Source organism: Taudactylus pleione, unplaced genomic scaffold, assembly GCF_031769625.1.
Source record: "Taudactylus pleione unplaced genomic scaffold, aTauple2 ptg000152l, whole genome shotgun sequence".
Lineage (NCBI taxonomy): Eukaryota > Metazoa > Chordata > Amphibia > Anura > Myobatrachidae > Taudactylus > Taudactylus pleione.
The window spans coordinates 1,652,275-1,674,708 of NW_028284554.1; the positions used below are offsets into that span (position 1 = coordinate 1,652,275).

Here is a 22,434-nt window from a genome sequence, read left to right on the forward strand (position 1 = left end):
ACAAGCGCAAGATGCTGCTCAGTATTTGGAAAATCATCCGCAGAATTAGCATAAGATGCAGACGTGGCTGCACCTGCCTCCGACTGAAAATCAGGCCCTAGACGTGTAGGTTGAGATACATTATCCAGTTGCACCAAGGTGGAGACAGAAACAAACTTTCCCTGTGGATAAAAATAGCTCATCCTTATAAACCAGGAAATGCACTAACATTTACACACTCTTTACCCAAATTTTTTATTGAAATAATCTTGTCCTATAAAACAAAATCTGATTTTGCATGTTAATACAAATGTAGATCCACTAAGTTATCAACCTACTTTGGTAAAGAAAGCCTCCGAGTACATCCTTGCAAACTGGTGCACCCCTGCAGACATTGCTATCATGGCTGACAAACCCATGGACTTCTCTTAATATCTGTGTGAATTTACGAAGCATTAGATGTGTGATATCATAAAGTAATAGTTACATTGTGGGACTGCTCGAGTGCATGTTTGCATTTGCATTGTCCCCAGTTTTCAAAGTATAGTAATTGTTTTATTACCATTTTAATAGATTTAATAGTTTAACAACAACCCAGTCCAGGCACCAATAGAGAGTAACTGCAATTCACAAAAAAAGCATAAGATCTATGACACAATGACAGCATTAACGTTGTTTAGACTTAGTTCAATTTGAGTCCTTTGCAGATGTCACTATGTGATATAAAAAATTATACTACTGTGTTGCACGGTGCACAAGGGACACTGTCAATGTGATATTGAGCAGTTTAAAATGCAGCTTGATGCAACAAGAGTGACAAGATCCATGGTTTTGTATTGGCTTATTGGATATAGCACTAAAAATTGAATGAAGTTTCCTGCTGATTTATAGCTGTGATTCCTGTGTTACTAAGATATATGCCATGTGGCTGACTGTAGTTAAACATCAAATGAAAACAATGGCAGTATTCAGTAATAGAAACGGGTGGAAATGCAGGAGACAATGGAAGATGGTCCCTCCAGGACCAAGCCATGAGGGGGACACCTGACCTCCTCCATTATTCCAGTATATGCTTTATATTCCCCAGAGTGGGAATAAGCAGGGAGCCTGGGGGGAATGTGTAGCAGTCCTTTCTCTCCCAGGGCTCCCACTCTGTAGTCTGTGCTCTAGCGACGGATCTCCAACAAGGAAACCACAATAATGTACTGTACATTAAAGGGGCAGGGGCAGAGAGTGGAGTGCATGGCTTTACCTACTTTGTTGGTTCTGCCCCCTCAAATATGCAGGACCATCTTCCTCTGCTTTTGTTGTGGAAGCAGCAAATAGCAAGAATGGAAGACCCTGATCAGTAACAGGTAGTGTTTCTGTGCTGAGCTGTTGGTAGAAATTGGGGAGGAGTGAATGTCTGGGTGTTGCTGGAGTGTTGGAAGTGAAAGCAGAGGGAGGAGAATATGTGTCTGGGTGCTTCTAACGTGTTAGTAGTGAATGCAGGGGAGAGGGTGGAGAGTGTGTCTGGGTGCTGCTGTAGAGCTGGCAGTGAATGCAGGGGGAGAGTTTTGCTGCTTTTAAGTTGTCAGTAGTGAATGCAGGGGGAAGGGTGTGTGTCTGAGTGCTGCTAGGATGTTATTAGTGTATGCAGGGTGTAGGGTGTGTGTCTGGGTGCTGATGTGGTGTTGAATTGTGAACACAGAGGGGAGAGTATGTGATTTCTGATGGGGTGTTGGCAGTGAATGCAGGGCAGACAGTGTGTGTGGGTGCTGCTGGGATGTTAGTAGTGAATGCATAGGAGACAGTTTGTGTGTCTGGGTGCGGCTGGGGTAGAAGTGAGGGGGAATGGGGTGAGAGTATGCATCTGGGTGCTGGTGGGGTGTTGGAAGTGAATATAGGGGGAGGAAAGTGTGTGAATGGGAGCTGATGGGGTGTTGGAAGTGAATGCAGGAAGACTGTGTGTGGGTGCTGCTGGGATGTTAGTAGTGAATGTATAGGAGACAGTTTGTGTCTGGGTGTGGCTAGGGTAGAAGTGAGGAGGAATGGGGTGAGAGTATACATCTGGGTGCTGGTTGGGTGTTGGAAGTGAATGTAAGGGGAGGGAAGTGTGTGAGTGGGAGCTGATAGGGCGTTGGAAGGAAATTTAGTGGGAGCAGAGTGTGTGTCTGGGTGCTGCTGGTGTGTTCACAGTGAAGGTGGAGGTGTATGCTTTTGTGCTGCTGAGGTGTGTGTAGTGAATATGGTGGTGCGTGTGACTGGATGCTGCTGGAGAATTGGTAGTGAATGTGATTTAGGGGGGAGTGGTGCACCAACAACTATCTCGCCTTTATGCTCTTGATATGAGCTTATGCCCCTGAATAGAAAGATATGATTGCTGTAATCTCAGAATTCTATAGTTGAATTATTGTCAACACTTGCTGCTGATGAAGGTGTGGGAATATTCCACACAGAAACGTGTTAAGCCAAAGGTCCTTATACTGAGTCACCCACCTATCTAGAGCCACGCATTCGATCATTCTACCTGCACCTCTTGGACCAGTATCTGTGAGCACCTATGTATACTACCTTCTGGAAACTGCCAGGAGTATTGCGAGGACACCTTGCTAATTGATATCCGCTTAGATCCACTATACTGGGTAATACCAAGCGCCTTCATTTACTGGATATTAAACCAGAACTTTCAATACTAGTAATTACTTTGGATTAAATTACTCTTACAGGATCTATTGAGGTGATCTGACCAGTACAATATATGGACTTGCTTTTTATACCATCCATCATAATATAACAATTTAGGTACAAGCAATATACGATTGTTTTTTTTTATATGTAAGTCTCTTACCTACATGCAAATGACTAATAATTGTGCTATATAATATGTTTTATTGATATGAAAATGTTTTTATACGTTGGCCAAGCCGGATGAGGGAATCAATTGAGGTGTAAACTCCCACTGACCCACTAGCGCTGATATATTACTATCTATTGTCAACAAAAGTAATGTAAGACTTTCCCATGACATAAGGTAAGGACCAGTGGTGTAACTAGAATATTTGGAGCCTAGGGCAAATTTGAAAAGGGAGCCCCCCCCACCCCAACATCCCGAGCTGTGCGCGCGCCGCTTGCGCGCGCGGGAAAAAATGGGCGTGGTCACTTAAAAATGGGGCGTGTCAACATGACACACCCCTTTATTTTCATGCTGAACATTCCTATCCATATGCACCTTAACCCCAGTAGTACCCCTTATACAGTACCCCCAGTATGCAGTTGTGGTCCCTCTTATGCAGGCCCATAGTAGTGCCCCTTATACAGTATCCCCAGTAGTGGTCCCCCTTATACAGCCCCCAATTAGTTCCCCTTACTCAGTACCCCCAGTAGTGGCCCCCCCAAATGCAGTGCCCCACGTAGTGTTCCCCCTTATGCAGTGCCCCCAGTAGCAGTCCCCACAATGCAGTGCGCCCAGTAGCGGTATCCCCTTATGCAGTGCCCTTTATATGGTGTCCCCAGTAGTAGCCCCCCCCTATGCAGTGCCCTTTATATAGTGCCCCCAGCAGTAGTCCCCCCCATGCAGATTTCCCAGTAGTGGTCCCCTTATGCAGGCACCCTGTAGTGATCCCCCCTATCCAGTGCCCCCTGTAGTGGCCCTTCCTATTATTGCCCCCAGTAGTGGTCCCCTGAGTGCAGTGCCTCTTGTAGTAGGCCCCTTTTATAATGCCCCCAGTGGTAGTTCCCCCCCAAGTAGTAGTCCCCAGTAGAGTAGGTCCTCTCATTGGCGCCCCCAGTAGTAGCCACCCCTCCCCCAGTAGAGGTCCCCCCAGTAGTAGCCACCCCTCCCCCAGTAGAGGTCCCCCCAGTAGTAGCCACCCCTCCCCCAGTAGAGGTCCCCCCAGTAGTAGCCACCCCCCTCCCCCGTTGTGCAGATAGGTTTAAAAAAAAAATATATATATATATATTATATAAAAATATACTTACCTGAATTTCTGCTCCTGGTCCTGGTCGCGACGCCGCTCCCGCCCGGGCTGGCACGCTCAGCATTATGGGATAGACCTCATGACGTCAGTCCCATTATCCACTGCAGGAGCCGGACGGAAGTGGGTGCTGCAGCAGTCAATGAGAGTCTATCTGACTCTCATTGGCTGCTGTTTAACACACGCATCGCCGCCAGCGTTGGCGGCGATGCGTGTGTCATGCACAGCCTGAGCCCGCCTCCTGGCGCTATTGGGCAAGCGCTCAGGGGGAGGGAATGGGCTCAGGCGTGCAGCACAGGACCGGCGCTGGAAGCCTAGCGCCGGTCCTGTGTAAATGTGTAGCGCTGACCGCACTCATTGTGGTCGGCACTACACTGGCTAACTAGGGCGGGCGGGCCGGTACCGTGGCTGGCGGCGCCCCCCCCCGCGCCGCCGGTCCAACGGCGCCCAGGGCACGCACCCTGCTCGCCCTGCCCTAGTTACGCCACTGGTAAGGACCATAAGGTATATGTAGTAAGGGTTAGAATCAGTGGGGGCTCCTACCCGTGTTCTTCAGGGGGGTGGCCGCTGCACTGCCTGGCTGAGCAGCACCATGAGTGTAGGGACAAATAAACCAGAGGCTTGTGCATGCGCACAAGCAGCTGCAATGAGGTGAAGGAAACAATAAAAGCAGAGACTCATGAATGCACAAACTCCACCACTAGTTAGAATCGCATAAAAACTAGGGGTGTGCACCGGCCACTTTTTGTGTTTTGGTTTTGGATCTGGATCTTTCTTTGTGCTTTGGATCTGGATTGTTTTTGCCAAAACCACCCTTCCGTGTTTTGGGTTCTGGGTTTTGTGTTTTGGATCTGTATTTTTTTGAAAAAAAGCATAAAAACAGCTAAAATCACAGAATTTGTGGGTTTTTCTGCTCCTATGCTATTATTAACCTCAATAACCTTAATTTCCACTCATTTCCAGTCTATTCTGAACACCTCACACCTCACAATAATGTTTTTATGTCCAAAAGGTTGCACCGAGGTAGCTGGATGACTATGCTAAGAGATACGAGTGGGCGGCACAAACACGTGGTCCATCTAGGAGTGGCACTGCAGTGGCAGACAGGATGGCAGTTTGAAAAACTAGGCCTCAAACTATACATAATGCAAAGAAAAAAAAGAGGTGCAAGATGGAATTGTCCTTGGACCCTCCCACCCACCCTTATGTTGTATAAACAGGACATGCACACTTTAACAAACCAAACATTTCAGCGCCAGGGTCTGCCACACGACTGTGGCTGAAATGATTGGTTCGTTTGGGCCCCCACAAAACAAGCTGGCAATTAATCTGTCCCTGCACAAACTGGCTCTACGGAGGCAAGATGTCGTCCTCATCCTCCTCATCCACCGATTCCTCACCCTCTTCAGTGTTGTGTACATCCTCATCCTCACAGAGTATTAATTCATCCCCGCTGGAATCCACAACCACAGGTCCCTCTGTACGTTCTGGAGGCTGGTCTCCCTGGAAGAGTTGATAATTCATTTTATGAACATCATCTTCTCCACATTTTGTGGAAGCAACCTCCTACGCCTTTCGCTGACAAGGTTCCCGGTTGCACTAAACACTCTTTCGGAGTACACACTGGAGGGGGGGCAACTCAGGTAAAATAGAGCCAGTTTGTACAGGGACCTCCAAATTGCTTCTTTTTCCTGCCAGTACAGGTACGGACTGTCTGACATGCTTACTTGGATGCTGTCACCGATGTAATCCTTTAACAGACAGACGCACGCTTGTCGCTGCTGCTTTGAGGATGCAAGTGCAGCTACAGCCGACACAATTCACAAAGACAGAAAAAAAAAAATATTTTTATTGTTTGTGTAGCACACTTTGAGGGTGTCACCACCCTTTAACAGACAGACGCATGCTTGTCGCTGCTGCTTTGAGGATGCAAGTGCGGCTACATCGCACACAAGTCACAAACACATTAAAAAAATAGTTTTTTATTTTTTGGAGCACTTTGAGAGTTACACCACCCTTTAACAGACAGACGCACGCTTGTCGCTGCTGCTTTGAGGATGCAAGTGCGGCTACAGCCCACACAATTCACAAAGACAGAAAAAAGAAGAATATTTTTATTGTTTGTGTAGCACACTTTGAGGGTGTCACCACCCTTTAACAGACAGACGCACGCTTGTCGCTGCTGCTTTGAGGATGCAAGTGCGGCTACAGCCCACACAATTCACAAAGACAGAAAAAAGAAGAATATTTTTATTGTTTGTGTAGTACACTTTGAGGGTGTCACCACCCTTTAACAGACAGACGCACGCTTGTCGCTGCTGCTTTGAGGATGCAAGTGCGGCTACAGCCCACACAATTCACAAAGACAGAAAAAAGAAGAATATTTTTATTGTTTGTGTAGCACACTTTGAGGGTGTCACCACCCTTTAACAGACAGACGCACGCTTGTCGCTGCTGCTTTGAGGACAGTATCATATGCTGTGACAGTAGACTTGTCAGAAATTGTTGGCACGTCCTTCAGTCCGGACCAGATGTCCAAACCAGCCCTTGACTTATGACACAGGCGAACGCTTGGCGCTGCTACTATGTTGTTGCACGTGCGGCTACATCGCACACAAGTCACAAACACATTAAAAAAATTATTTTTTATTTTTTGGAGCACTTTGAGGGTTACACCACCCTTTAACAGACAGACGCACGCTTGTCGCTGCTGCTTTGAGGATGCAAGTGCGGCTACAGCCCACACAATTCACAAAGACAGAAAAAAAAAGAAGAATATTTTTATTGTTTGTGTAGCACACTTTGAGGGTGTCACCACCCTTTAACAGACAGACGCACGCTTGTCGCTGCTGCTTTGAGGATGCAAGTGCGGCTACAGCCCACACAATTCACAAAGACAGAAAAATAAAGAACAATATTTTTATTGTTTGTGTAGCACACTTTGAGGGTGTCACCACCCTTTAACAGACAGACGCACGCTTGTCGCTGCTGCTTTGAGGATGCAAGTGCAGCTACAGCCCACACAATTCACAAAGACAGAAAAATAAAGAACAATATTTTTATTATTTGTGTAGCACACTTTGAGGGTGTCACCACCCTTTAACAGACAGACGCACGCTTGTCGCTGCTGCTTTAAGGATGCAGGTGCGGCTACAGCCCACACATTTCACAAAGAGAAAAAAAAAGAACAATATTTTTATTGTTTGTGTAGCACACTTTGAGGGTGTCACCACCCTTTAACAGACAGACGCACGCTTGTCGCTGCTGCTTTGAGGATGCAAGTGCGGCTACAGCCCACACAATTCACAAAGACAGAAAAAAGAAGAATATTTTTATTGTTTGTGGAGCGCACTTTGAGGGTTACACCATCCTTTAACAGACAGACGCACTCTTGTCGCTGCTGCTTTGAGGATGCAGGTGGAATCTAGACGGGATTTGGAACCGGGGACACACTACCTCCATCAATTGTCTAAATCCCACTGCACTAATGGCGGATACCGGATGCACGTCTAATACCAACATAGCAGTCAAGGCCTCAGTTATACGTTTTGCTTCAGGATGACTGCTGTCGTACTTCATCCTCATCGCTAGGGACTGTTGGAGGGTCAATTGTTTAGTAAAAGTAGTGATGTTCCTACTTCCTCTCTGGGATGATGAACAACTCCCAGCAGCAGCAACAGCACTAGGAGGAAGTGGTTCTAGATCTTTCCCTATTTTATTTTTATCGGAGAAAGTTTGGTCCTCCATTTATGTTATATTGATATATACTTGCGGCTAAAGCGCACACAAACACAGAAAATATTTTTTTATTTTTGCTGGAGAGTAGTGCACTTTGTGGGTTACACCACCCTTTAAGAAATGAGCCAGCCGGCACTTTACTTATGGGACACAGGCGCACGCTTGGCGCTGCTCCTTTGTTGATGCACGTGCAGCCACAGCGCACACAATTCACAAACACATAATTTTTTTTTTGGTTTGGACTGGAGTGTACTTTGGGGGTTACAGCACCCTTTAATGGTCAAGCCAGCCGGCCCTTTACTTATGACACAGGCGCACGCTTGGCACTACTTTGTTGATGCATGTGCGGCTACTGCGCACACAATTCACAAACACAGAAAATAGTTTTTTTTTGGTTTGGACTGGAGTGTACTTTGGGGGTTACAGCACCCTTTAACGGTCAAGCCAGCCGGCCCTTTACTTATGACACAGGCGCACGCTTGGCACTACTTTGTTGATGCACGTGCGGCTACTGCGCACACAATTCACAAACACAGAAAATATATATTTTTTTGGTTTGGACTGGAGTGTACTTTGGGGGTTACAGCACCCTTTAACGGTCAAGCCAGCCGGCCCTTTACTTATGACACAGGCGCACGCTTGGCACTACTTTGTTGATGCATGTGCGGCTACTGCGCACACAATTCACAAACACAGAAAAAATATTATTTTTTTAGCACTTGGGGGGAGCACCCCTGATGGACAGAGCACCCCCTGGACAACACTACAGCACCCCTTTAGGACTGGGACACTGCACAGGACTTTGGAGTGGACACAGCCCCTATGGAGAACTGACTGCACAACACAGTCCAGCCATCCCCTATGGACTTTGAAGTAGTGGACACAGCCCCTATTAACAACAGCAGCACAGCACAACACAGCCAGCCCCTATGGACTTTGAAGTAGTGGACACAGCCCCTATTAACAACAGCAGCACAGCACAACACAGCCAGCCCCTATGGACTTTGAAGTAGTGGACAACAGCAGCACAGCGCAGCACAGCACAACACTACTCTGCACTACACTACACAGCCCAGCCAGCCCTAACTCCCACCCTCCCTCTTCACTGTCCACAGCCGAGTGAGAAAATGGCGCCGACGCGGGTACCTTATATAGGATCCAAAACCTGCGAGACTCGGAAGGCGGGATGATGACGTTTTGCCTCGATTTCAGATCCGAGTCAGGCGGGAAAAGTCGAGCCTGACTCGGATCTGACTCGGATCGGGGGGGTTCGGATTTCTGAAATCCAAACCCGCTCACCCCTAATAAAAACCTAAATTAAGAAATGAATAAAGCCAATTATGACACTTGCTGGAACTGCAAATACCTGATCACTTTTTAAACTTATGACAAAAAGCGTGTCCTAGCGAAATTTAAAAGAGTAAAAGTGAATTTCAATATCGGGCACACCAGTCGACCTCTGAGCTACCCTATGATTGCAAGTAAGTTGCTGACACTGCATCTGAAGATGCAGTCGCTGGCTGCGACACACCCCGGAATCGGTCACCACTCCCTGTTACCTCCAACAAGCAGTCACTCTCTGTTAATTGCCCTGCTTCCTAATCCATACTGCAAATGGCATCCCAAGACCATCGCGGCACATGCGCAGTGTGGCTCAGATGCATTTGCAGTAGACAAAACATTGGCCATTTGCAAATAAATCGAAACCGTGCCTACTTCTGGCCTATAGTGAATAGTACTTGCAGTTCTCGAAATAAAGAAGAAAAACATCCTCCTATAGAGCAAATGCACATTATTGTAATAAAAGTAAAATATCATATTTTATGCACTTATAATAATTAGGGGGAAATGGACATTTATAGTCTTCCTTATCAGACTATAAATATAGAAATCGGAACAATCAGTTGATCCTAATTGTATGCTATACAGTATGTTGAAAAAGACAACTAACGCCCAAAAGTTAAAGATAATATTATATGACTAAAGCAAACACAGTCATATCTAATAATTAGTATATCTGCTCTCTATTTGTGTAGTACATCACTGTGTTTCCTCCACCCTGGATATCTTATGTGTCTGGGTAATTAGGGACTAAAGCTGGCCACACACTAGACCAACTTACATCCAACCATCCAACTAGTTGATTGGTTGGAATGAAAATCTGGTAAGGTATGAAAGCAAATGACAATCAACAATTTGCTCCCAAACGCTGGAAAATGGACAAAAACTGTTGTTTGAACAAATTGTTTAGATCAAACATTTAACAAACTTGACTGAACGACCATTTTCATCTGTTTTCTGGCATTTAGGAGCAAATTGCTGATCATCATTTACTCCCATTCCTTACCAGATTTTCATTCCAACCAGCCAACTAGTTGGATGAAAGTTGATCTAGTGTGTGGCCAGCTTAAGGGGTCTCGGCATTACAGTACAATTTTTCCTTGTGTGGAGACAGGCGATGCTAAATGGTTGGTGTGCAGTGCTAATCAAATTTGTTGGACGTAAGACCACGACTACTCTAAAATATGTTATTTTTATTAAATGTCTCCACCAGCACTTTACTTGGTCGCATAACAAATGATAAAGAAAAATAACCAAGGGGTATATTTACTAAGCTGTGTTAGGAGTTAAAGTGAACGGAGGTATGGTACCAGCCAATCAGCTCCTAACTACCATCTCACAGGCTGTATGTTACTTTATCTCCTAATACAGCTTAGTAAATAGACCCCCTAATCTCCATCACTCCCGCACAGTACTGTGGTTATGACAATGAAAACAAAAATATTTACATCTCCTTGCTAGGGCCTGCCATTCTAGACTTCCCCTTAATTTATTAAGCTCTCACTTCTCTTCAAAGTTACAGGCACTAGGCATACACTGATGTCACATGGGCAGATTTGAATAAACGTGGTAACCAGTGGTAGCTCTAGAGGTTGGCTGTAGCACAGTTCAAAATTCAAATAGGGGACTCACACCCATGGGCGCCGAGAGGGGGGGGCGGGTACAGTTTACACGGGCCCGGGCTTGCTAGAGGGGCCCGACGGGGTCCGGCGTCGCCCCCCCCCCTCCCTCACAGCAGCTCAGCACACAGCTTGTGCTGGGCTGCTGTGTGAGACTGCTCGCGGCTGCCGCAGCAGCCGCAGCAGTCTCCTATGGCTGTAGGGGGGAGCTCTCTCTGCTTAGAGCTGGGCTGGGGGCTTACAGCGCCCCCCTCCCTGGCGTACAGCCCCCCTCCTACGCGGCGCTGCAAAAGTGGTGATTTTTTTTTAAAGGGACGTGGTCACGCCGCCCACGATTAGGCAATGCCCCCTCCATTACCCGGGCCCAGCCAGGCTCTCAACGGCCCTGGCCACATCAACTGCCAGTAAGTAACGGCCGGCGATGTTTGGCAGCAGTTGGAATGGCAGTTGGTGTGGTTCCCCTATTTAAATTTTAGACTACGCAGCCACACTTCTGAAGCCGCCACTGGTGGTAACCCATCAGCTACGTGTGTTAATCCACATCGGCTGATTTCTGCTCACAGCCTATGGAGGTACAATCAGCTACCATAACTGGCCGGAAAATGCACAGCATGAGTTGCTGTCAGCCCCATACAATTCTAACACTCCACAAAATCTTAGACTTGGAGGTTGCGCTCTCTCCAGCTCTCCTTATAGTCTGCCTCTTTGTTTTACTTTTCACAACTCAGCCTACATTTTTTAATCACAGCTCTGCATCTCTTTATGGGGCATATTTATCACCAACCCCATATTTTATGCGGTTGTGACATGAGGGATATTCAGATGTCCTATGGTCACACAGTTATGCCTCAACTCGCAATATGGTGATCGCAATGTGGTAATGAAAATGACTGCTTGCATTTACCATTCTATAGGCGCTGGGACACTGTTCCCGAAAAAGTCCCGTCATGGTGAATGGCTAGCAACAAAGTGGTAGCTACAATCAAGCTGCACATGTATCAGGGCACCCAAAGAGGAATCCAGAGGAAGCTTCTCTGAAAAAATACAGTATATGATAGAGCTACTATGGGCTAACGCCATCTGCAAACTGTGCTAGCTGCTGGGGCTAAGCTCTGGAATGCTTCACATTCTGGAACTTGCTATATCTGTCATTTTAGCAGCCTAGATAGAAACCTATGGAAAGGACAGCGGCAGATATCTGCAGTGGTTCCTCCTTGCTACATCCTGGGAATACTTTGGGTGTCCCCTAAAAAAGGCTGTTTTCACAATACAATATTATGGACGCAATTCAATTGTTTTGGCCCCTCGCGCTCAACGGAGCTATTCAATTGTTGCTCCTGTCGGGTGCGAACGGCAATTCAGCTTGCACCTTCCGGGGGTGGCAAGCTGAATATGCGAAAAGTAACTTGTTTGGGCACCCAAACAGCACTTTTCGTGATCGAGCCCAGCACTTTAGTCGGGTGTAGCCATCTTATGCAGCTAAACCCGACCTCTTTGGGCGAAGATCGGCATCAATTGAATAGCGCCCTATGATCTCCCATCACTTTAGATTCAATTGTTTTGGTCCCGTCTCTCAACCGACAGAGCTAATCGATTGTTGCTCCTATGGGGTGCGAACAGCTGCCGGCGCCGGCATTTCAGCTCACATCCCTTGGGGGTGGTGAGCTGAAATGCGCGAAAAGTGACCCGTTTGGCCGCCCAAACGGCCCTTTTCGCAATTGCACCCATCTATTTTGTCGGGTGTAACTGTTTTACCCAGCTAAACCTGACATTTTTGGGAGCGATCGATATCAATTGAATAGCACCCCGCGATCTCCCTTCACTTTAGATGGGAGATCGAGCGGGCTAAAACAATTGACTTCCGCCCTATGTCTCATAGCTTTGCACTCTTTATGCATCAGAGCTTTGAAATAAACACAAAATAATAAGATCCATTGGCGCTACTTAATATTTTACACATATAGGCCCTGATTTAGAGCCGCTTGCGAGCGCTGTGCACTCGCAAGCGGGCTGAATTTTCTGCACTGCGCATGCGCCGCGTCCAGCTGAAGTTCAGTCGCTACGGGGCTCGCAACAAGACGGGGCAGCTGTCGATGGTGAGTGACAGCTCGCCCCGTTTTGTGGGTGAGTAGGGGGGGGTGGCTGGACAAACGCAGGCATTCCCTTAGGAATGCCTGGTGTTTGTTTGGAGGTCTTACTGACATCACTACTGATGTCAGTAGTGGACTTTCTGATCTATTAGAGCAGAAAGTCCACTCGGCCTTGCGGCAGCCTAGACCCTACCGCAGGGTCTTGTCGCAAGGCTGATGGTCGCGATTATCGCGATGGTCTCCTGGCCGCTAGCACAAGCTGTGGGTGGTTTCCCACAGCTTTGCGAGCGGCCGGAGAACAAAGAAAGAAAGAAATAACGCCCACAAACCCAGCGAGCGGCCAGCAGTAGCGAGCGGGTCTGAATCAGGGCCATAATCTAATAATCAATGTCCACACATATAGAAATGCAGCAATTGTAAGGGGCATCTGTAGCACCCCCAGTCTACACATAGACAAAATACTACAACAAACAATTGCGCTGATCTGAATATAAGTGGATAAATCTGGTGAGACTGATTCAAAGTCAGAGTCTGATTTATATATAAAAAAATAACTTTAGATTTAATTAAAGTACATGCAATACAAAGATAAAAACATTTAACCGTTGTGTAACTGAAAAAAACAGATAACAGCAATATAATGACAATGTGATTGCAGTACGATACACTTAAGTGTAACTGTACAAATACAAATGTGCAATCCTAGTTCAACTAAATTGCAGTGTAAATATATCTGACCTGTATTTGTGTGATATATAAAAACTGCAGGCAGTATTTTCCCTGGATGCATAAAAATCATTTGCCTACTCTCCCGGGACTGCCGGGAGCCTCCCGAAAATCGGGTGCTGCTCCCCGCATGTCGCAGTGGGCGTTTTATTACTTTGTATATTTGTAACACTGCTGCTGCATACAAAAATACAGCGTCCATCTCCAAGTCAGGCCCACAAAACAGTTTCTTCAGGTGCAAATTTACATAATTTATCTGAATTCACTACTAACTTTTGGGAGCCTATTTATCAAGGTACTGTGCCCCATAATCATGCAGAAATTGTTGTTTCTACTAGAGATGAGCGAGCCCGGTACTCTCCTGAGTACTGGGCCCGCTCATCTCTAGTAGAAACAACAATTTCTGCATGATACTCTTAAGTGTAATTTAACTGTGCAGCTATGTTTTTGATAAGTGCAGCTAACGTGCACACACACACACAGAAAAAAAACACTTTGATTAATTTTCTTAGGTTATTTTTTTACACTGGGGGGAGAGCACTCCTAATGGACAGAGCACCCCTTTATGGACTGCAGTGACACAGGAGCCACTGAAGCCCCCCTCCTCTGTCTGCAGCACAGCTCCTATATAGAGTGGACAACAACACAACCCTTACGGACAACAGCACAGCCCTGGACAACAGCCAGTCAGCCCCTATGGAATACAGCCAGCCCCTATGACAAGTGACCGCAGCCAGTCCCTATGCACAGCAAGTCAGCAATAGCACAGCACAGTCGCTATGGACAACAAGAGCACAGCCCCTCCCTTGCTTCCTCTTCACTCTCCACAGCCGGTATGAAAATGGCAGCGAGTGCGGATCCTTTTATACATTTCAAAACACACGAGAATCCGACATCGGGATGATGACGTTTTGCCTCTCTTTGAGATCTGAGTTAGGCGGGAAAACCCGAGCCGGTTTGGATCCGACTCGGATCTGCAAAATTCGGGTGGGTTCGGATCTCTGAGATCCAAACCCGCTCATCTCTATTTTTGTGGTTGGGGAGATTTAGGGGAACTGCTCAAGAAAAAGGTTTATTGAACGGGGCATTACATGGGCACAGAGTCATCAGTGGCCCAGCAACCCCAGGAGGAAAATACAGATTGGGCACTGAGAATAGTCATGTGCTGGGGACATGTATACTTGTGTAGGGGGCATTCATGTCTGCTGTTGCTATTTACACATGGTTTAGGATTTTTTTTGTTTGCTGCTTGTTATCTATGATTACATGCGTTGAGCAAGGATATTCCACACACGATTCTTAGTAAATTTCTGTGTTGTATAGTTTCCTACAGTGGTCGAAGTGGGAATTTTTAAGTGGGGGTATGGAAAATTTAAGGCTGTACTTATGTACGTGGCCACTCAAAAGAGGTGAGATCTTAAGGCACGGCACCATTTCATCAATGTAGTATTCCACACGGAAGTACCCCTTATACACATTATACCACACAATATATAGTGCCCTTATAACACATTATGCCATGCAGTAGTAGTGCCTCTTATACATTATGCCACACAGTATTGCCCCTTACACATTAATCCACACATAGTAATGCCTCTTACACATTATGTCTCACAGTAATACCCTTTACAAATTATGCCATGTAGTATTAATGCCCCTTACACATCATGCCACAGGTAAGCTCTTGTGCAGCCTTTTACTGCCCCCCTGTGTCCCTCCAACATCCTATAACCTACCTATGATGAGCAACCAGCAGTAGCCTCTTACCTCCCAGTCAGCAGCAGCAGGTGTACAGCCCAACTGTGGCCTTAAAACATCAGCTATGTATGTATGTATGGGTTGGGTATGGGATGCCGGCGCTCAGTATCCCGACAAGGTTAGGACACTGATACCTGCATATAAGTACCCTAACCCTTCCCCTAAAGCTATCCCTCACTTCCTGCAGCCTAAACCAAACCTTCCCCTTCGCAGACTAACCATAACCTTCCCCCAGCAGCCTAACCCCTCTCAGCACAGACCCCTCTCACCTCAGACCCCCCTCACAGCACAGACCCCCTTTCTAACATCACAGACCCCGATCACCTCTCAGCACAGACCCCCCCTCACAGCACAGACCCCCTCTCACATCACTGACCCCTCTCACCACAGACTCCCCCCTCACAGCACAGACCCCCTCTCACACCACTGACCCCTCTCACCACAGACTCCCCCCTCACAGCACAGACCCCCTCTCACACCACTGACCCCTCTCATCACAGACTCCCCCCCTCACAGCACAGACCCCCTCTCACATCATTGACCCCTCTCACCACAGACTCCCCCCTCACAGCACAGACCCCCTCTCACATCACTGACCCCTCTCACCACACTCCCCCCTCACAGCACAGACCCCTCTCACATCACTGACTGCTCTCACCAGACTCCCCCCCTCACAGCACAGACCCCTCTCACATTACTGACCCCCTCTCACATAAATGACCCCTTCCGTTCACAGCACTTTCCTGACATCACTTACCCCACCCCCTGCTCAGACTGCTGTACCCTTAGCACTGGATGAGGGGCACCTTACTACACTCTCAGCTCCACCCAGAGCTTGATGTCGGACGGTCCCTCAAGCACAGGGGATATGTGTCCTCTCGCCGGCCGTGCAGGTTTGTTCTCTCGCCGGGTCTCCAAAAAGATGGTGGGCGGGCAGCGTGAGGGCTGTGCGGCGGTGGGTGGGCCAGCCTATGCTTGCAGTATCAGGCCACATGAAGGTGCGGTCACGGAGGCACAGCCACTTATTGACAGCCGGGTCCAGAATGAGTAGGAACGTGTGTAGCACAGCACTGCTACTAAAAATTACAAAAACAAAACAACTGGTTTCCATGGTAAGAGCGCAGCACACAGTGCCGCCATCATTTCTAATCTGGGGCTGTCCGTGAGCTAATTAGCTTGTGGACTGGTAGCCAATTAAGAGCCGCTGCTGCGGTCGCTCCTGATTGGCTGTCTGTCCGCGAGCTCCAATTAGCTCACGGACAGCCCCAGATTAATAATGATGGCTGCGCTGTCTTTCCACGGAAACCAGTTTGTTCTGGCAAAGTGCAAACAAATTTCTTCACGGCGGGCAATGGGAGGCACAGCAGGGCTCAGTGCTCGAAGGAAGTACCGTTGTATACCGACACACTTCGAGCACTGGTTTCCTATTGAACGTACTTGCGAATTGATTTGATTGGTTATTGCCAATACATAACTAATTTGCAAAACATTTGTAAACAAAAATAACTGCCGTGTGTTTGTGCCACTGCTCTGTTGGTTGCTTAGTTGACCCAGCCAGCCTCTGGCCTATGTTGGTGAACAATATTGTGAGCTGTGAAGTGGTCAAAATTGACTGGAAATGACTAGAAATTAATGTTATTGAGGTTAATAATACTGTAAGAACAAAAAAAAGGCCCAAATTATGGGATTTTAGCTGTTTTTATTAATTTTTGATGAAAATACAGAACAAAAACACGCAAGGGCGGTTTTGCAAAACCAAATTCAGATCCAAATCCTCGAAGGAGATACAGATCCAAAACATGGGGGTCAGCGCACATCCCTAGTTTCTACTGGAGATGAGCAGGTTCGGTTGTCAGAGATCCGAACCCACACGAATTTTGTAGATCTTAGTCGGATCCAAGCTGGCTCAGATGTTTCCGCCTTACTCGGATCTCGCAAATCGAGGCAAAACCAGAGATGAAATCTCGTGGCTCGCAAGCTTTCATCTCTATACATAAGGGACGTGGCGCCATTTCACTCCGGCTGTGGAGACTGAACAGGGAGGGTGGGTAGTCTAGGGCTAGGGAGAGGTGATGTGCTGTTCTGTCTGCTGTGTCCTGTTCTGTGTGCTGTGTCCTGGGCTGGTGCTGATCCATTCTGGGCTGGTGTTGTTGTGCTGTCTGCTGTGTCCATCTGGACTGTTGCTGATCCATCAGGGCTGGTGCTACCGCTGTCACTGTGCTGTCTGCAGTGTCCATCTGGGCTGGTGCTGTCTGCTGTGCTGTCTGCTGCGTCCATCTGGGCCCAAGTTCTGGACCCCCCAAAAAAATAAAAATATTTTTTCTTGTGTAATATATATTTGTCTGTGTATGTGTTAGGCTTAACCGCACAAGATCTAGCAAGTCGGCAATACAACCTAGTGCTGCCCGACTCCTGTCATCATCAATCTGTGCTCTGGGCCAAAGTTGTGGACCGGCAAAAAAAAAAAACATAGTGTATTTTTTTGTCAATTTGTTTTCTGTGTGCGCACGACTGCACGTTTGTGAATTTTGTAACCGCACTTTGGCTACACTATTGGTGCTTGTGACACTGCTTCAAGGCCACAGAAAATATGGAGGGCTGTCACACGACAGGAGAGCAAGGCCAAGAACCACATGTTGTAGCTGCCGCCAGCAGTGCAAGGCCATCAACTTCCTCATCCTCTATGAAGGCCCATGCCCTAGGGCTTAAGTCATGCCATCAATATGGTAAAGCTACTTTTACTGAAGTTTAGAGAAAAAAATTGAAAGGAAATTTGCCTTTAGATAAACAAAAAATTGGCAATATGCCATTCACTAAACGAAGTGACAAGGAAAGGATAAGGCCTTCACCTTTCTTTATGAAGACTGCTGGTTCTCATTCTGATAGCCCTTCGTAAAAAACAACTGTGTGCCCTGAGAAATCAAAATCACAAATCCCCGAGGAGAGTGCAAGTGTGTCCGCGGTTGCCATGTGTGAGCCAGACCTAAATACTAGTGTACTGGAGGATCCTCCAAGTTCCAACATTTGTGTGCCCTCTATAAATGTGGGGAAGGGCAGTCAACATCTTGCAGACCTAGTCAGTGAAGATGCTTCTGTGGAATTGCACATGGAGGAGGATATTTTGGTAGTTGAAGGTGCTAAGGATGATGAGGATGTTGATGAAGATGTTGGTGATGAGGATGTTGATGCCAAAGATGTCCTTTGTGTAAGTAAGGCAACAGCTGTTGCCCATGGATTGAAAAAGCCAAAGCCCATGCTGGGGCAAAAGAAAAAAAAATCCACTTCTCATGTGTGGAATTATTTCCACCGCAATCCGGTTGTCAAGCCATATGTAACCCTTGCAAAGCAAGAGTGAGTAGAGGGAGGGACCTAAACCACCTAGGAACGTCCTCCTTGTTACATCACTTGGAGCGCATTCATCAAATATCAATGTATGTTGCCAAGTTCCAAAACTCAAAACATAACAAGTCCAGTGTCACCTATCTGCTTCCTCTCTGTGGGATCCAAGTGCCTTCGATCTCCAACACCAACACCTGCATCATCATCAACATCCTCATTCGTGATCGGAAGTAATTTAAAAAAACAATTGACTATTAAACAGTCCTTTGATAGAGGAAGTAAGTATAACAGCTGTCACCCAGTTTCACAGCGGATCACTGACGCCATGATGGCTGTGCTAGTATTAGATGGTGAAATAATAAAACATGAGGATGATAGTGTGGAGGAAATGCAAAAGAAGGATGAGGGGGAAAGTTGTGTCCTATCTGATGATAAGGATATGGTTTGCCACCAGTGGCAGCAGTTCTTGCTAATGATAAAAAGAAATCAAGAAAAGCAAAGTCTTGGGTGTGGAATTATTTTAATCTAAATTCTGACAACAGTTGTGAAGGCATCTGTTCCATTTGTAAAGCCAAAGTTAGCAGAGGAAGGGACGTTAACAATCTAGGCACCTCCTCCCTGTTATGTCATTTGCAGCGAGTTCATGCAATTTGTTTAAAAAATTCTAATTTGTAAATTAATAACAAGCAATCCAGTATCAGCTACCAGCAGTTTGGACCAGCACATGCAATCTCCACCACCAACACCCTCATCATCAACCTCCTTCTTAATAATTGAAGGTAGTCCTTCCAAAAAATGTTTGTGGGGACCCAAACAAACCAAGGAGTTCAGCCACAAAAGTATCAGTCTAAGTGGCTAAAGTGCTTGGTTTGTTTAATATCCCACATAAGAGTGGGTGGGAGAGACAATTCCATCTTGCATCTCTTCTTACATTTGGCACAATTTGGGGCATTGCCGACTGACATTATTATAGTTTATTAAACTGCCATCCTGTCTGCCACTGCTGTGTGGTAATGTTTCATAGATGTAATATTTATAATGCCTGAAAATGATTGTTATTAAGGTTAAGAATACTGTAGGAACACAATTATGTGGTTTTAGCTGTTTATATCATTTTTTGGAAAGAATACAGATCCAAAACCAAAACCTAAAAACAAAACACCAAGGATAAAATAATCCAAATCCAGATTCAGATCCGAAACCAGAGGAGATCCAGATCCAAAACCAAAACACGGGGGTCGGCCAACATCTCTAGTTTCTACATGATTTTCTCTAATCTAAGTATCCAAGTTATTTACCCTAGGACCAATGTAGGAGATATCATATATTTTTAATATGCTAAAGGTATAGAAACCACGAAGCCTGATAGTAGACCTCATGATTGCATAGTCTCTTAAAGAAAAATGGAAACCAATTGCATTTATACTTTCAGTTGGTAGGAAATTTATTAGTGCAACGTAAAATAAATGTCATATTTTTTTCAGATTGACAGCAGTCCAGCAGTGTCACACTCCCAGCAAGGCTCAGCAGTAGGATAGACAGACTGGAGCAGGCTGGAAAAATGTATGAAATTTTGGGTGAACATCAGAAGAAAGTGGGTAATCCTACACAAAATTCATATGAAGATGTGGCTGCTACTGTCTATAAAGTTGGTGGAAGCGCAAGTACTTTCGGAAATAATGACCACTTCTGCTACTGCATTTTCTTCCGCTCTAATTGGGGCAGTATATATAGCACAAATACTGGGCCTCATTCAGCAAGGATCGCTCATGTGATCACAGCTGCAATCGCGCACGCAGGTCTGCTGTGAAAGTATGCTAATGCATACAATCACAAAGTGCTCACATGCACAACATGCAGATGCCAACGTCCCCTCTCTCCCATCCGTAATACCTTGCAAACCTCCTCAAATATCGGAAACACTGAGTACCATCAATCCATCACGTAGAATTACAGCAGCCCTGGCCTTACCTCTAAATTGTTAACCTCGTTGCATGCATTGAATACTCAAGCTGCGCATGCAGTCGAAGAGGCTAAATCATGCACGCCTATGCAACGGCGTTCAAACGAACAGGCACTACTGTGTTTCTCTGACCACCCCCCGATCACCACCTCCAAACGCTCACTGCCTGTCAATCATTTTACGATGGCTCTACGTGGTCTCCATGATCACAGTGCAATCACGGTATGCAACAATCAGCCGTCTGCGTACGCTTTAGCAATAGCGATCCTTGCTGAATGAGGGCCATTATCCGTACTTGACAAAGAGGATTCTACCTAGAAATGTGGTACCTCCAGCAAATTGTGGTTAATAACAAACATATGTGCAGACTTTCACACCATCGCAGCAGGAAGGACTTGTGAACCGGGACTTGTCTTTTACCAGCTTTGTGCTATGCACTCTGACTGCATAAATCTGGTAGAGCCTGACTTTTTAAGTATTCATGTAAGCAGATGACCAAACGATGGAATCCTTGTGGTGGAATCCCATCTTGGATTATAAAGGAATACTATTAATGGCACCTTTCAACTTGACTCACAACAAAAGGGACATTTCTGTATATCAAATTGTGTTGCATTGTGTATATATTAGGGGTGAGCGGGTTCGGATTTCTGAAATCCGAACCCCCCCGAGCCCCCCCGATCCGAGGCAGATCCGAGTCAGGCTCGACTTTTCCCGCCTGACTCGGATTTGAAATCGAGGCAAAACGTCATCATCCCGCCTTCCGAGTCTCGCGGGTTTTGGATCCTATATAAGGTACCCACGTCGGCGCCATTTTCTCACTCGGCTGTGGACAGTGAAGAGGGAGGGTGGGAGTTAGGGCTGGCTGGGCTGTGTAGTGTAGTGTTGTGCTGTGCTGCGCTGTGCTGCTGTTGTCCACTACTTCAAAGTCCATAGGGGCTGGCTGTGTTGTGCTGTGCTGCTGTTGTTAATAGGGGCTGTGTCCACTACTTCAAAGTCCATAGGGGATGGCTGGACTGTGTTGTGCAGTCAGTTCTCCATAGGGGCTGTGTCCACTCCAAAGTCCTGTGCAGTGTCCCAGTCCTAAAGGGGTGCTGTAGTGTTGTCCAGGGGGTGCTCTGTCCATCAGGGGTGCTCCCCCCAAGTGCTAAAAAAATAATATTTTTTGTGTGTTTGTGAATTGTGTGCGCAGTAGCCGCACGTGCATCAACAAAGTAGTGCCAAGCTTGCGCCTGTGTCATAAGTAAAGGGCCGGCTGGCTTGACCGTTAAAGGGTGCTGTAACCCCCAAAGTACACTCCAGTCCAAACCAAAAAAAAAAATATTTTCTGTGTTTGTGAATTGTGTGCGCAGTAGCCGCACGTGCATCAACAAAGTAGTGCCAAGCGTGCGCCTGTGTCATAAGTAAAGGGCCGGCTGGCTTGACCGTTAAAGGGTGCTGTAACCCCCAAAGTACACTCCAGTCCAAACCAAAAAAAAAATTATTTTCTGTGTTTTTGAATTGTGTGCGCAGTAGCCGCACGTGCATCAACAAAGTAGTGCCAAGCGTGCGCCTGTGTCATAAGTAAAGGGCCGGCTGGCTTGACCGTTAAAGGGTGCTGTAACCCCCAAAGTACACTCCAGTCCAAACCAAAAAAAAAATTATTTTCTGTGTTTGTGAATTGTGTGCGCAGTAGCCGCACGTGCATCAACAAAGTAGTGCCAAGCGTGCGCCTGTGTCATAAGTAAAGGGCCGGCTGGCTTGACCGTTAAAGGGTGCTGTAACCCCCAAAGTACACTCCAGTCCAAACCAAAAAAAAAATTATTTTCTGTGTTTTTGAATTGTGTGCGCAGTAGCCGCACGTGCATCAACAAAGTAGTGCCAAGCGTGCGCCTGTGTCATAAGTAAAGGGCCGGCTGGCTTGACCGTTAAAGGGTGCTGTAACC

The 22,434-nt window shown here is 46.6% G+C and overlaps 1 protein-coding gene across 1 annotated transcript in view; it reads right to left on the minus strand.

Annotated features, from left to right (window-relative positions):
- Window positions 1-22,434, minus strand: part of ATP8B3 (ATPase phospholipid transporting 8B3) — a 308,036-nt gene that overhangs the window by 38,632 nt on the left and 246,970 nt on the right. The window lies entirely within an intron of this gene.